Source organism: Ammospiza nelsoni, chromosome 21, assembly GCF_027579445.1.
Source record: "Ammospiza nelsoni isolate bAmmNel1 chromosome 21, bAmmNel1.pri, whole genome shotgun sequence".
Lineage (NCBI taxonomy): Eukaryota > Metazoa > Chordata > Aves > Passeriformes > Passerellidae > Ammospiza > Ammospiza nelsoni.
The window spans coordinates 7174156-7190258 of NC_080653.1; positions in this window are offsets into that span (position 1 = coordinate 7174156).

The window sequence follows — 16103 nt, forward strand, 5'->3', positions numbered from 1 at the left end:
GAGGCTGCACTGCAGAGGATGCACCAGAAATGGGCTCTGTTCTGAGAGTTTATCCTCAGGAAAGTTGGCAGAGCAGAGCTGGTTGCTGGTTTATCTGATGGAGAAATGAAAGATGTGAACATTTGTCATGTCCACTCTGACATCACCGCTGAGCAATTAAGGGGAAGAAATCTAATTTTTTCTGCCATCAGTTTAGCTCTCGGAATTCCCTCATGGCTTATTGTACAAAAGGCTGAAAAATAAGAGTAATAATCCGATTTTTGTCTGTTTCTAGTGTTTTATGTTTTCCATTAAAGCCTTGCTGCTATGCTGCACTGACTTCTTGAACTGCAGGATCAAAAAATACTCCTGCCTTTGTTTTTGGTGAAGAGCGGCTCTGAAAAGGATAAATATTATTGATTGAGGTATTTAATACACTAATGAAACCCACAATTATTGACTGGGTAATTAATATACTGTCTAAAAGTAAAGTTTGACAGCGCATATAGAAAAGCGATATTGACTCGGGCTCCTTTGGCAAGGAGCCTCGCAGGTTTTTATTTATAGACACTGAAACACGTTCTCCAAGTAATGATTCAATCCCACTTTGTGCTTGCCACAAGCTAGAAGCCTGCCCTTCTTCTTGCTGACTGTAAGGCTTTCACATTAGCTGTGGGGAAGGAGAATTTTCAGCCTCCAGCCTCGCTGCTCCTCTGTTGGGTTTTGGGGCTGGAGCTGCTCTGTGTGCTCTGCTATTTATTGCAGGGTTTTCCAAGGAGCTTTCTGGGTTTTGTGAGCGAGTTTGAGGGGGTTTTCTAACTTGTTTTTGGGTTTGTTAACCTTCGTGAGTGGTGAAAGCCTGGGAGACAGCTTGGTGGAGCTGGGAGGGATCCATTGATCAGAGGGTTTTCTCAGCAGAGCTGCATTTTTGTTCTGCAAGCATCTTATGGGGCAAATGCTCCGCTTTAGGCTCAAGGTGATACATGGTTTTGCTCTCAGCTCAAGTGGCCCTTCCTAAGCCTAGCAGCAAGATTAATCTTTCCCCTGAACTGACAGGTATCTGCAGCCTGAGGTGTGTTCTTGTCTGATTCCAGGGTTTGGTGATGCTCACACATCTCCTTTAGCCCTGCTGCTCTTCCCCTTGCAGTCCAGCCTTGTGTTCTTTGCTGCTGCTGCTGCTCAAGTTGCCAGAGACTGCATTTAGATTGCCAGGAAGCTGAAGCTGCATTTATAAATGGCTTTAAGTTGTTCGTGTGCCCCTGTGAAATGTTAAACTTCTTAGCACCAGGTGAAGTTATTTACATCCAGCTCAGAAGCTGATAATGAAGGTTTTTTTAGATTTCAAGTGATTTTAAAAAAAAACTTCCAAATCCCAAGTGTATCAGCTATGTGGTAATTGGAGCTTGTGCTGTCATTAAAAATGACAGCTTTCTCCAAAAACATTCTTAGTGCTTGTAAAATGCAGCTAACATAACCTATATTTAACTTGTATTAGCTAGAATTTCCTTTCTGTGCTTGCTTACTTTCAGAGCTTTGGTGTGAATACCAAGGTCCTGCTCTATTCCTCAACCACGAATTATTTAACCTGGTTGGAAGAATAGAAAGCTTTTAACCAGGGTTGGGCAGAGGGTATCTCTATGATTTTCCCCATAGAAATTTTGTAGTTTTTTTTTCCTCCAGCCAGCAAGTAGAAGCCATTCTTTGGGCAGAAAGAAACATTAAGCTCTAATGTGTGTGACAAGAAAGCCCAGGTTGCTAAAGTGTGGGACAAAGCTCCTGTTCCTTAACCTCCTGAACAGCTCTTTTTTTTCTTTTTTTTTCCCTTTTTTTTGTCCCTCTGTGGTCAGTCGAAAACATTTGCATGTGGAATCGTTAAGGCTCTGTCCCATAATTGAGATGCTGGGTGGCAATCTGCTCCCCTCCTCCGCCTGGAAGTGTTCCACACAGAGCCCTCTAATTAAACAGAAAATGGTTTGTCATGTGTAACTGCCTCTTCTGAATGTAACAAACTCATTTCAAGAGATGCCAACACCATCTTTATAGCTGTTTTAATAATCTTCTCTTGAATCAGAGAGGGCTCTAACCTCGTATTTCACTTCACCAGCTGTTTATTTTGCTGTTTGCTTGTTGATTTTTTGGGTCGTTTTTATTTTTTCCCTTGCACTGAGAATGTGTAGACTCTTTTTTTTTTTCTTTTTTTTTTTTTTCTTTTTTTTTTTTTTTTCTCTGTATGTGTGTGTGTGTGGAAATCCTCATTAAGAGTAACTGAGTTGAAGCCTGTGAAACAGTCAGTTCGGGCTGAGGCTTTTAAGCTTTACTATTTACAGTGGGAGCATGTGCAGGCTTTGGGCTCCGAGCTCTGTCAATCCACGGGGTGGGAGCCCAAAAAAATCTCCACTGCCAGCCCCGTTTTGCTGGGGAATGGAGGTGTTTAGGCACTTTCCAGGGCTGACATCTATTTTGCAGACAGATGTGCATGCCACGGCCACCCTCCACACACGCCTGTAATAGAAACCATTAGCTCCCCGCTCCCCCAGCGCGGGGGAGAGCTGCAGTGTGTTCTTAATGCATGAAGTGTGGTCTGGGTAGGACACAAATAGTGTAGCAGATTACCAGGTGAAATTGGCTTTTACCTCTCCCCCATCCTTCTCAGACACTTGCCTGCCAAACTTCAGCTTTTAAGTCGGTGCTCAAAGAAATTCTCCCTGTGTAAAAGGCCTCTTGCTGCCTTTTAAATTGGCTAATGTTTGGCAGAAAATCCGAATAGCGGGTACAGTTATTTAGTGCCTTCATTACTTACTGCCTGGAGACTTTCTCTGATATTAGTGGCTCCTGTTTATTCAGAGTGTGCTCATGTCTGCCTCTCTCTCCTGACAGCCCTTTTAGGTAAGGGAGGACCTGGAGAGGATCGGGGTGCTGTGGCACAGCTCTGTGTCCTGGGACAGCACATTTTGCTTGGACAGCTCCCATCTCCTGTGCTGGAAACCCAGACCCTGCCTGGTTGTAACAGCTTCCTGCACTGGTTAGATGAGGAGCAGCGTTCTCCCAACAAGCCACGTTGTTAACATCCAGCTGGGATGTGAAAATCACTTCTAGGTTTATGTCTCTAAATATTGCGAGTATGATGCCACCATCTTCAAAAAGGGAAGGAACAGCAAGCTGACTCCTGTCAGTTTGTTAGAGCATATTTATAACTCAAATGCTAATTCCTGCTCTTGACTCATAATAGCTTCTGAATTCTGAATCTTTAAATTCCGGATCTCGTGTTTTGAGGTTAATCCATTCAGATAGATCGGGAAGCAGAATTTATAATTTGGAGAAGTAATGTCAGTCCTTCTTTGCTTCAGTCAGTCAGTCCATGCTGGCTATAGGTCCCACCAGCAAGCCACTGTTTGACCCTTCCTTACAGACTAGTAAAACTCAACATGTTCATTTTATCTGACTTCATCCTGCTGTTCCCTTCATACTCATACCTTGGCCCATAAGCTTAAGAGTCACAGGAGCTGGCTGTCAGCACACTTGCCTGATTCTGATTTAACTCATTCAGCTTATTGTGAGCCTTAACCTATTTTCTGTGCTGTCTCCAAGTGTACAGCTTCTGCAAAGAGATTATTAATTAAAAAAAAAAAAAAAATCTTTAGTCTTCAAACCTCTCCCAGGCAGCGGTGCAGACTTAGAGGGTTTGAAGAAAGGAGTGGCATTAATATCCCACCTATCAGTGGACATGGTCTTTAGCATCAGCCCTTAAGCCAGCCTTTGCAGTCAGAGCCTGTGTCACCACAGCTCCTGGCTGATGCTAAAGCTCCAGGAGCTGCCTTCACCTTGTAGAAAGCTTTGCTTGACTTGCTCTCATTATACCCTGGTGTTGTGGAGGATTTTGGGGAGAGCGTGCTCATTGCCAAGAGAGATTGAAGGAAAAGAGTATAGCTGTGTTTTGATTTAGAATTTTAATTACTCTGCTTGGAAACAAATGCAAAAAGATAAAGCAGTTTGAAGGTGAATTTCTTTTTGAAATTGAAGTTTAGTGTCTGATGGGTAGGTTTGTTTTTTTCCCCCTCCTGAGTTAACAAAGCTGGTGAAAGATCACAGCATTGTAATGGTCCTGTTAGTGTCATTTCCTCTGATTAATGGGATGTCATCTGGTGTTAATGACTGGTCCAGTCCTCAAGCACCAACCTCTTCCCATGCTCTGCTCCTCTTCCTTGAGCATTTTGAGGACATTGGGGATCTCAGAGCAGGAGATGAGCCACGTCCCCTCTCCCAGCTCAGGCTTCTCATTGAATTTACCAAACCTGAGGTGGTTGATTTAGCATTCCCCCTCAAGGGATGCTCCTGAAAATAAACTTTAGACTCTGCTTACACACCTTAGTTTATTGTGGTGGGTGCTAAGTGCTTACAGGGGGGGCATTCATCCCAATTGAAGCCTGCAGAACACGGTGTGCCAGCTGTGTGTGACTGCTCCCATAAATCCCCCTTCCAGGAGTTCCTGGCTGTGCACTTTATAAGTAGGCTTGTAGCAAACACCTTGCAATACATATTCATTATTTCAGCTTTGCCTAATGCATAAGGGCTTGGGGATGGGGGGAGAAGGAAGTGGCTTCTTCTCACCAATTTATGTTCCCTGAGCTGATCCGCCTCCCCCTGCTTGGCACCGTTAACTTTTAGTTGCAATATTTTGTGTCTCGCGGAAGCAAGTTTTAATTGCACCACAGAAGTCCCTCTCTGCCAATAGTTCATTAGACTTCATGAATGCTCCAGCTGAAGAATGGTCTCCCTGGATTAGCATCGTCTTCCAGCACACCCGTCCTGCTGGATGGCTGTCAGGTGAATTTGATAAAAGAGTATTTCTGAACGGAGCCAAAAAAAGTACTGGGGGTGAGATGCAACAACCTACAGGCTTCCCAGACAAGTGAGCAGAAACCAGGGAAAGCCATAATTCTGCATTCAGGACGTCACAGGCATGGCAGGAGCTTTGGAAGGTCTAGATTAAAAGGGAGCTATTTTTCTTCTGGAAATGGGAAGAAGGGATTTGGTGCCAGTCAGAAGCAAAGCCTCCCCGAATCAGGCAGGAAGCAAAATTCACTGCAACAGTTCCTCCCCGAGCTGAGAGCAGCTGCAGTGCCTGATCAATGGGCAGGATCCAGAGGTGCAGGCAGGAGCATCTCTAATGCGCCCACACTAATTAACTCTGAATTAGCAGGTGTCTGTGTGAAACCTTTCGATGATCATGCCAGGGTTTAGCAAGCACTTCTGTGCAGCAAAGTGCTGCCTGGGCTCTTCCTCTCCACAAAGCTCTTAGTGACCCTGGCTTGCATTGGTGGGGTAAGTGAGCTCCATGCTGCTGCTAAAGCTGAAGGTGATCCAGCAGTGCAGCCACTGGAATAACCCTTGGAAATAGGGTTTAGGCTATAAACCTTGTTTCAGCTATCTCATAAGAGCTGCTCATCCTGGCAGATAAGTCATGGCGTGCCTGCCTTTAAAAAATGACTGGCTCAGCTATTGTCTGCATAAAATCACCTTTGTTTATAGTGCATTTTTTTCCTAATGGCTCGAGCAGCAGAGTAAAATTTAAATAAGTAATTATTGTGCAGGAGGCACACGCTAAATGGAATTGTTTCCCTGGCTGCTCTGCCCTTTTGGCTGCACTCTGAGCACAAGGCAACTCCCTTGGTGATCAGGTGGGTTCGACCAGGCAGCTTTTGGCAGCTCCTGCACCTCTGCTGCAGGAGCTCAACATCTGCCTGAGCAAATCAGCCAAATCATTGGTGCAGCCCAAGGAAGACTCTAGAATCTGGAAGATTTTTTTGGTTTATTTTTTTTGAGGATTATGGTTTGTTTTTGGGGGGGGGGGGTTTGGGTTTTTTTTTTTTTTTTTTTTTGGTTGGTTGCTGGTTTTTTGTGGGTTTGTTTTTTGTTTTTTTTTGCAGCTGAGAAAGGCAAGAGGCACAGAGCGTGGGCTTGGGTTTTTCCCCCAATAACTCGATGTCCCTCCACAGAGTGGCCCTTCAGAAAGCCACCAGCACTTCTTCCGGGGCCAGCAGGTGGAGCTTGAAGAATAGCATCAATATCCAACCCCATTTGAGCCAGAGCCCATTGAGTGGGAACTATCTGTGCTGAAATCCTGATTGAATAAAAATTGTTCATTATGCAAACTGTCTGGTTCAGTACACAGAGGCAGCCCCCAGGCACAGACCCCAAGTAGCTGCTTTCTCTTTCCCCAGATTAAAACATATGAACTGCTTTGATGTAATCTTATAACAAAGCCTAATGGACATTTTATATCCTCTGAAGTTGACTGTCATTTCTCATTGCTCTGCTTCCTATGGCCTATTAATACTCCAACCCAGGGAGTGATTTGGGCTCTTTTTCCTCGCAAATACGGTACATTTCCCATCCATATTTAAGTTTTTTTATTTATGTTTAAATACTGTTAGATTACATTACAGTATGTTTAATCCCTTGTTTTTTCCATAGCTATTTATCATTTTAATGGAATGCTGCAGAATATTACATTGTGCAATGTGTTTAAATTGATAAATTGTATTAGAAAAATATTGGATAGGATTTTTAATGGTAAGTGGGGCTTTAGTAGATATATTTTCTCATTAGTAGAGTAACTGCACACAGACTGCATGAGGCTGGAATGTTAAGGATTTTGGGATAAGCTATATTTATGACTTATTTGACTAATTAAGGCACAATTTTATCATAAAGTTTTTCCCAGACTTTGCTGAGCAGGATGAAGGAGGAAAAGTTGCCCCAGTGCAGTTACTCTACAACATCAGTTGCCATAACAACTTCATGCAATACTATATTTTTACTTGAAATTCCTTTTAAGACTCAGTTGCTGTAATAATTTGTTTCAGCTGCTAAAAGGCATGTTTCTCTTTGTGGTGGTTTCAAGGCTCTCATTACAGTAACAAAAAAGTGGTTGTGTTAATATAGACTCTTTTCATTTCAACATATGCAAAAGTTCAATAGACTCCAAAAATAGAATTAAAGGGTGGAGGTGATGAATCTGCTATAAAATCTCTCCCAGTCTTTGGGAAAGAGGAATGGGTTTAGCTAGTGAAGGTGAACTTTATTAACAGCCTTATGGAGGGATGCTGCTGTTACTCCCTACCTGTGATTATTGCACCCAATGGGAAGCTAAAACTGTAACTTCATGTTGTGCCTCCCTCTGCCACACATCACACCCCGGCCCTGTAACTTCCACCAGAGATGGGGAATGTGTTTGCTGTCCTAAAGAGCTGAACCATCAGCCAGTCACCTTTCCAGGGATGCTGCTGCTGTTTTGTGGAGCTGGTCCCAAAGTTTTTGTTCAGGAGCATCAGCTCCTCCTAATCTATCTGCACCCTTAAAATTCATTAAATAATCACCTCACACGAACATGTATTGTCTAGGTTTTAGCCATGGGCATGCTGAAAGTGTAAAAACAATTTTCAGGCAGCCTGGAGCATCATCTGATTTTTGATTCTGATGTTAATTCAGCAGAAGGCAAGGAGTGCATTATAAGAAAGTTCTCACTTTTATTTTTAACCCTTTCCCCTATCTTTGGTGGTTGTTTCTTTCTTCCAGGAACACGCTGTGCTGGAGCAGCCCCTGCCCATTGAGCCAGCCTTGTGCTGTTTTAAATCCCCCATCTGGCTTCTGGCATCTCACGGTGCAGGCAGCGATTCCTTGAGCAAGTTCTTGTTCTAGTTCAGCATATGGACCCTGCTTCTACTGGTGCCAGGCAAATAACAAAGTTTTTAGCTATTTGGTTAATTGAGACAGTCAAAATACAGCTTTTTTTTGGATCATCTCCAGGTTTCTCAGGTCCATGGAGCAAGAGGAGGAGATGTCCTGATGGCTTTCCCAGATGTTTTTTCTCCTAGGGAGGATGAGGAGGCAGGAGCTGAGCTGGTGGTTTGATTCCAGTGTTCTTCAAGTGCCAAAGGATTGTGGCTTTTCTAACACAGCCCTTTTGGAGCAGGACTGAAGGTGATAAAACCACTTTTCTTCCAGGGCAGAACCAGTGTTTCCTTTCTGGAGCTGGGGGATGCAGAGAGCCCAAACCCTCCTTTCCTCCCCGCTTCCAGAATCTGGAGAGGATTTACCCTCACTGCAGGGAGGAGAAACCACCAAACTCCTTAAAATCTGTGATTATCCCTCCCCTCCATGGCTTTGACAGGATTCTGACTCTGCTCTGCCATTTTACAGCTCTCCAGCTGGATCTCAGTCTTCCAATACATTTATGACTCTGCTGCCTTTTCCTGCATTCTGGTCTTTTTTGTTCCACCCTTTCCTAACCCCGATTCGCTCTGCTGAGTGGAAAAGGTTAAAATGTATGGGTTTTGTATCTCTTCTCTCTGTCCAGTTCCTACCACGACCCCTGGATTTTTTAATAGCAGTGGAAATTATGGTCATTTAATGCAGCCCCCTGCCTGCAGCAAAATCTTCATCAAGGTTTCCCTGCCGCCTCCCTCAGGCAGCTCATCTTGTTGTTTAATTGTCTTTAAGCATTCTCACAGCTTCAGATTTTAACTGTATTTCCCTCAAACTGTAACTGTGGCTGAGTTTTGTGGCTCAGGAGAGTGACCCCTTTACAACTTGGTGTCTGTCAGCCCTGGCTGTGAAATTTGGGCTGGGCAAATTATTTTGGGTGAGTAGAGATGATAGAAAAGGGCATGTCTCACCATGAAAGATGAATCATCCCTTTGCCTTTTACTCCTTGTTGTAGTAACATTATTCCTGAGGAATTTTTTTGCTGTTTATGTGATTGTCAGATGTGATTCCGTCAGAATTACAAAGGAATTCAGCACGAATTAGTGGCCACTTAACATTACAGAAAGCTGCGATGTAAATGTACTCCATGATCTCATCTACAAGTCAGTCCTTAGCGGATGCTTCAAGGTAGATTTTTTTTCCTAAAGTGGTCATAAATTGCAACCAGTCATTGGACTCCCTCCAGTCCTAGAGCAATTACTGGGCCAGTTCAGCTGAAGGGTTTGATCAGGTGTTTTACTAGCAGGATTTTATTTCACTAAATGAACATCTCCTGAAGAACCGGGAATGTAATATTTACACCTTAAAGTGCTGCTGTAATGGCGCTGCATTTAACTTCACTAGGAGACCAGGAATCCTGTGGTAAAATGCCTGATAACTGCTGCATTTACCAGGGGGATGAATTTATAGCATTTGAATTCCTCCGGCAGAACAAAGGGCTGTATTATGAAAGGACCCTCTCCTCCCTAGCAAAAGCTCTGAGCCAAGTCCTGTTTCCTTCTCTAGGAGACAGTCGTGGTGTTGCTTTGCATCGCTGCAGTTGTTGCCTTGCCTGACTGCCTGGGAATGTTTTGGATAAGTCAAAAGAGAGGGGGTGTCATCCTTCTGGTTCACCCTCCACAGGTTGTGTGTTATTTAATGCCATGTGCAGATCCTGGGACAGATTCTGTGCCTGCTGCCTGCGAGGTGATGGAGATGGCATTCAAATCCACCTCCTTCACCCTGGAGTGCCTCCCTGCAAGCTGGAACACCCATGGCACAGCCACAGAGCTTCCCAAAGGCCCTTCCAAAGGCTCTCAGGGATGTCCCTCATCCCTGGGCCATCCTGTCCCTTCTTGGAGCTATGAGCATCCTATAAACCATTGCCATCTTTACTCCTGGCTGGTGGCGCCACCTCTGTATAAATAATTTCTGTTATGCAGCTTCCCTTCCCGTCTATTTTCATCCACTGGTATTAATAGTAGCTAATTATTGCTTTTACTATCAGGTCATGTGTTGTAAATACACTAAATGTGGATCGTGTCCCGTGCGTGCCGGTTTGGGTGCTAATGCCTGGATCCTGCCTCTCTACATGCAGCCTAATTGCACTGCTCTGCCTGGCACGCTGTTTTTTGGGATAATTGCTCCCAAAGTCTCAGCATTTTAATGTAGTCAGTATTACATGGTCTGGCTAAAAATTGTTCCAAGCAAACCTCGGGTCCTACCACAAAAGAAATCACAGCAGAGCTTCCTGGGGAAAACGGGGTTTTTCCTCCTCTCTCTTTCTCTTTCCTCTTCTCATCCCTGCAGTTCAGTGTGCTGGGATTACTGGGGTGGCAGAATCCCTCAGAGCAGAGCCCTGCTGTCACATCCATGGGTGGCAGTGAGATGAGTCGGTGACAACCTGGTCACTGGTGAAAAATCTTTTTAATTATTTAAGTAGCGGTAAACGCCTGCTCTTATTGGTATGGGCATAAGCTGCAGCTTCTCTAATTTTCCTCTTTAATCTCTCCTGGAAGAGCTGAGTGCCTGCTCTCCTCGGCATTGTGTTTCCCTAAAGAAAGCTGCTTTGAAGAAGTCGGCTCCCTGCTCAGGATGCTGATGCGAACGAGTCCCTCAGCAAACAAGTTTCAGGCTTTTACACTAAAAGCACTTGAGGGTTATTTGTGAGTGTAATGTCAAGACAGCCTAATGGGAGATATGAGCCCCGCTCAGGTTTAAACCACGCAGCACTGTGAGCTTCCCAGGTGTGATCTTAGTGCTGATTTTGCCTTTTTCCCCACTTTCCATTTGGGAGATGGAATAAAGCAAAAATCCCGCGTCGCCTTTCGCAAGGAGACTCTCTCCTCTACTGGCAGCTCCAAGGAACCTCCCTGCTGCTCCCTGGGACCTTTGCCTTCCCCCTCCCAGGCCAGGAATGCTCCTTTGCAAAGGGAATTCTTTGTGCATGGATGTGTTCACTCCATCAGCAGCTGATTCTGGTAATAAGCAAGTCCCACACCCTGGGCTGTGCTGCTGCAGAAGAGCTCATTTTCCTCCCTTTCCCACTCTTCGGGGCACGGCAGAACATATGTGCTGTTACCTCTTAATTCTTCTGTGGAGCATTAGGACTAATAAAAACCTTTCAGGGTTTCTGATGTGAGAAGCAGCTGCCATTGCATGCTAAGAGAAAAAAAAGGCTGATTAAAATAAAAAGCCCCACGAACTTCTCCCAGCAACAGGGACGGGGAAGGAGTTTGTGACCCCCTCCTGTGGTAGGTGACACTCTTCTTTGCTTGACTAATTGCAGCAGGACTGCATACCTGGGTGGTAACAGGGACTGTACCCTTTAAATAACAGAACACTGAAGTGTCATTGCTTTCATGTTTGTCTACTTGCTTCTAATTATTGAAGGCAGCTGACTTTAAAGCATAGGCCATTTCCTCCCCTTCCTGCAGCGGGGTCATAACAGCTTGTTTATACACTCCTAGGCTGGCTTGCTGCAACAGATTGTGACTTTAAATAGAAGGTTGCTAAGAGTGAGGTAAGGGTGCCGGGAGAAACCAGCTTGCTCCAAACAAGTCGCTTTGGTATTTCGGGGAGATGGGAGCAGCAGGCAAAAACGCAGCGCTGAGAGGTGGCGGTGGTTGGTGAAACAACACAGATCCGTGCATATGTAGGTACCTCTGCTCTTTTAGAAAGCGCAGGGGGAGTGTGATGGAGCCAGCCTTGTCCTGGGGAAACCTCGCCCAGGATTTTCCTGGACCATCTCACGAGACTGTGCCGCTGCTGGTTATTTATTCATCCTCGGCAAATGCCACTAGCTCCTGTTTGGCGTTGGGCTGAATATCAAGAAAGTTGATTCATTGACTTGAAAAAAACAAAACAAAGCCTACACTGGACAAATGCTAGAAAATATGTGTTGGTAAAGAGGTGGACTGAGTGATGAACATATTTTCTATCTCTCATTTCTCTGACTCATGGCCCTAACTTAGCACAGATCTTATCTTATCAAAGAATTAATTACCCACATCCTTTAATTTCATATATATACAGTTTGAGATTGTTGTTCTTGTCTTCAAATGCCTCTTATCCTCTCCCCAGTAGACTGTTGCTGCTAAATAGATGGGATTATTTTCTTGGTGGCCACACCAGATTTATTTATACTGCTAAATCTGCATGAGGAGTTGGGGTGAAGACAACTATCAGGCTGTCAAATTTAGCTTTACCCCCTTGGATTTAGTCCCTGGCAGGCTTCTGCTAAAGTCTTGGAAAGTAAAAATTCATTAGATGAACCTTAGCATGATTTTTCCATGGCTCTGATTTTAATCAAAGTGCGGATTTGAAATTGTTTTATCGTTAGAATCTGTTGACTGAACGTCAATGCAAAGCAATTCCCCCCCTGCCTGGTGCAGAGATGCATCCTGTGTGCTTAGGTAAATCCCAGACTGAGGGAGTGGAACAGCAGAAAGGGTAGAAATTAGCCTCTGAGGTTTGCAAATGCACTGCAGGCTGATGTCTCTCTGCATTTCAAGGACTTGAGGTTCAATTGCAAGGCTGCTCTTCTGCTCACCCATAATGGGCAAACTAATCAATTAAAATGGTCTGTTCTTAAGCCATCGCAGGAGGGAAGGCTCGTTTCTAGTAACTGCCTCGCAAGGTCTGAAGGATGCGGGTTTAACACAACAGCCTTTTATCTCCAGATCTGCAGCATCAAGGCGCTGCGTTGCACCCGGGTACCTGGAGCACAGGCGAGGCAGATCCTGGGGAAGCTCTTTAGGAGGTTACTAAAGACGGGTTTTGCACAAGGCAGCCGAGCTGGTTTTCTCTGAAGACCAATTTACACAAGCCCCAGTGACTGCAGAGAGCCTGGAACTCCCAAACCTCAGGGCTGTGGCTCAACATCCTAAAAGGAGATATTGAGGCACCAGAGGAGAGCTGGAGGAGAGTCACACTCAACACCAGATTTTTTATACCTCGAGATGGAAGCCTGTGTGTTTAAGAGCTTGTTTTAAGAGCGTGTTTTCCATAATACCTCCTGATGAGATCCGCCCTGGGTGTACGCATTTGAATTTTAAGAGCTTTGCTTTCCAGGTCAGCACGGTGCCTAACTCAGGCCCAGCTTTCCTTGTGAATGAAAAATAATAATAATAAAAAAATACAGAGTGAGGCGTTGTGTGTGCTGCTGTGGTCTGGGTGTGCTGCCTGCAGTGTTCTCCTCTGGGTCAGCCCAGTGTTCATCCCAGGATGCACGTAACCTGGCCAAAATCTGCTGTGTGACAGGTGGCAATTTTGTGTGTTCGTAGAGCATTTTCTGTGTTCACAGAGCACTTTCTGTGCCCTGGGTGTGCACATTTGAATTTTAAGAGCTTTGCTTTCCAGGTCAGCACGGTGCCTAACTCAGGCCCAGCTTTCCTTGTGAATGAAAAATAGTAATAATAAAAAAATACAGAGTGAGGCGTTGTGTGTGCTGCTGCGGTCTGGATGTGCTGCGAGGCTGCAGGTAACCCCCTTGCCTGGCCAAAATCCGCTGTGTGACAGGCAGCAATTTTCTGTGTTCACAGAGAATTTTCTGTGCTCGCAGGCAGGACGAGGTCAGAGCGTCCTGGCCCCGGTGAAAATTGGGGATGAGCCGTGCTGGAACGGGCGGCTGCGGTGATGTAAGGAGCAGCGCAAGGCAGAGGTGAAGGCAGAGCCCAATGACAGCTCCTGCCTGCCCGCGGAATTCTGCATCGACATCAGCACTTCCAGCAACAAAAGAAAGTAGGTCAGAGGCAGGTCCCCCTCCCTGCCTGCGCTGGGAGCACATGTGTTGGATTACACGCCTGCAGATTGAGGCAGGAGTGAGTGTGATGGGTGCTTCTCCTTCGGGAAGGTGCCTGTGAGAGCAGAGCAGCGCTGCTGTTCCCACCACACAAACACCATTTGTGTGTGATGGTGCTCACACGGGTGTGAGGATGAGGGAAGAGATGAGAATGTTGACTCCATGTTTCGGAAGGCTTGATTTATTATTTTGTGATATATATTATATTAAAACTGTACTAAAAGAATAGAAGAAAGGATTTCATCAGAAGGCTGGCTAAGAATAGAAAAAGAATGATAACAAAGGCTTGTGGCTGACCGAGACAGTCCAGACAGCTGGATTGTGATTGGCCATTAATTAGAAACAACCACATGAGACCAATCCCAGATCCACCTGTTGCATTCCACAGCAGCAGATAACCATTGTTTACATTTTGTTCCTGAGGCCTCTCAGCTTTTCAGGAGAGGATTTTTCATAAAACATGTCTGTGACAAGGTTTTCCATGGAGCTGCTGCATTCCTGATGTCCGGGGAGCCCAGGGACCCATTTGTGCACTAAATTTGGGGGGATCTGCCCTCATTCCCCCTGGTTTGGGGAGGGGGTGAGGCACCTGGCTGTGCTCCTGGTCCCTGCCCCTGCTCTGATGCTGAGCCTCTCCTTGCCTTGCTGCAGCCATGAACCTCCAGTTCTACTTGAGCGATTACCCGACACGTTAATTGGGACTCCCGCTATGATTAAAAAGAAATTTCAGATTAAGCCCGCCATGCTGTAGAGCTCAGGAAGAAAACATCTCTTTATAAACACAGCAGGAATGTGGGGACTCCATTATTACTATTTTCTTTTAACTTTGAAGAAGCTGGCTCTCTCTGCTGCTCAGACCACAAGGAAACAAGTGTGGCCATCTCTGTGCTATGGTCAGAGCTGAGTGGAAGGGATGCTTGCAGGGAGATAAAATTGCAGGGTGTTTCTCCTTCCTTTTTTTTTTTTTTTTTTTTTTTTTTCATTTGAACTTAATGTGATCACCATAATGGATTTATCTCTGGAGATTTCAGATCCTGTCTATGGCAGAGTCAGGCTGTGCCACTCCTAGGCAGAGCTCAGGAGAAGTTTTGTATGAAACAGGTGAGTGTGGTGCTGGCTCCAAGGAGCAGAATGAGGTGTTTAATGTACTTAATTCATGACACAACCTTTGCAGTGCCGCTGTTGGCCAGCTCAGAGAGTGTCTCCAGCTTGCCCTGTCCCTGGGGAGCATCCCAGGTGAGCAGCATTCGATTGTTGGACACCACTGGGCAGGTGATGTGCTCCAAGACTGGTGATATTCTCTTCAACCCCCAAATATTTGCCCTAATTATTTTCAGTTTGGAAGGCTGTCACATTTCCAGTCAAAACCCAGCCCTCCCCCTCCAGACACTGCCTTTCTGATGGGGAACATCAGCTGAGGGAGTCTCCTCCTCCTCCTGGAGCTTTCTGCATGCAGCGGCTGAGGCGGGGATGATTTCCCACTTGGAGGGGCACGGGGTTCTCCCCCTGCCCATCACACAACAGGGACCAACTCCAGCCCTTCCAGAGCACCAGGGGATGATTCTGTGTGTGTTCAATATCCAGAGCAGGGATCTCTGTGGCTCTGCAGCTCCCCAGCCCTGCCTCTGCTCTGTGCTGGACTCACTGAGCCAGTGGGTGAGGGCAGCAGTAGATTATCCCCCGCTCCCCCCTGCTTTTTTTTTTTTTTTCCCTTTAAACTTACCCTTTGGTGTTCCATCTGAAGCAGCATGAGGTGAGTAAACTCCACTGCTCAAAATAAGAGTGGATAAGCTCAGTTTACTTGCATTTATTCATGACTTCACCACTCCACTGGGGCCTGAAAATCAGAGCCAAAAGGAACTGCAGTGAAAATTGGCCTACATGCAATGGCTTTAAATAATCTGCCCTTTTGCTCTAGTTCTGGGTTGAGATGTGCTGGAAGCCTGAGGAGCTGGGATCTGCCTTGATGTAGGAGCTGCTTTTTGTTTTCTTTCCCTGGTGTTGGTTTCTCTGTGTACAGTGTTACTTGGGGGAAGTTACAAAGTGGGGGAAAAGGGAAAAAAAATCTGCTTGAGAAATGCTGTATTTAGTGCACAACTAAGAATTACCAGAATCTGCACAATGAATTAGCTTTTATTTCCAAAGCTGTAAAAAGACAGAAAATAGAAATAAAGTGAGCAGCCTATGTTCCAAATATTGACACCTGGGAACAGAGCATTGTATTGGACTAAAAAACATTGTTCTGCTGGAAGAGGAAGAGCTCCTGTTAACAGTGAATTCTTGTTTGCCCTTACATTTGGGCAGGCTCTGAAGGCAAATATGATTCCCAGATGCCCTGTGGTACTTGCATGTGCCTGACACTTGCACCAGGCAGGGAAGGAGTCACGCAAGCCATGGGAGAGCTGAGAGCTCTGGGTGAGGCTCAGCTTCAGCATCTGAGCAGAAATAGAAATGGATCCATCTGCAAACCAGGTCATCTCTGCTCTTGTGCTTTCTCTCCTGGGCCCCCTTGAATCACATCATGATTTTCCTTTACCCCCCGCCCCCAGCTCCCTGCAGCTGGGATTACTTTTCA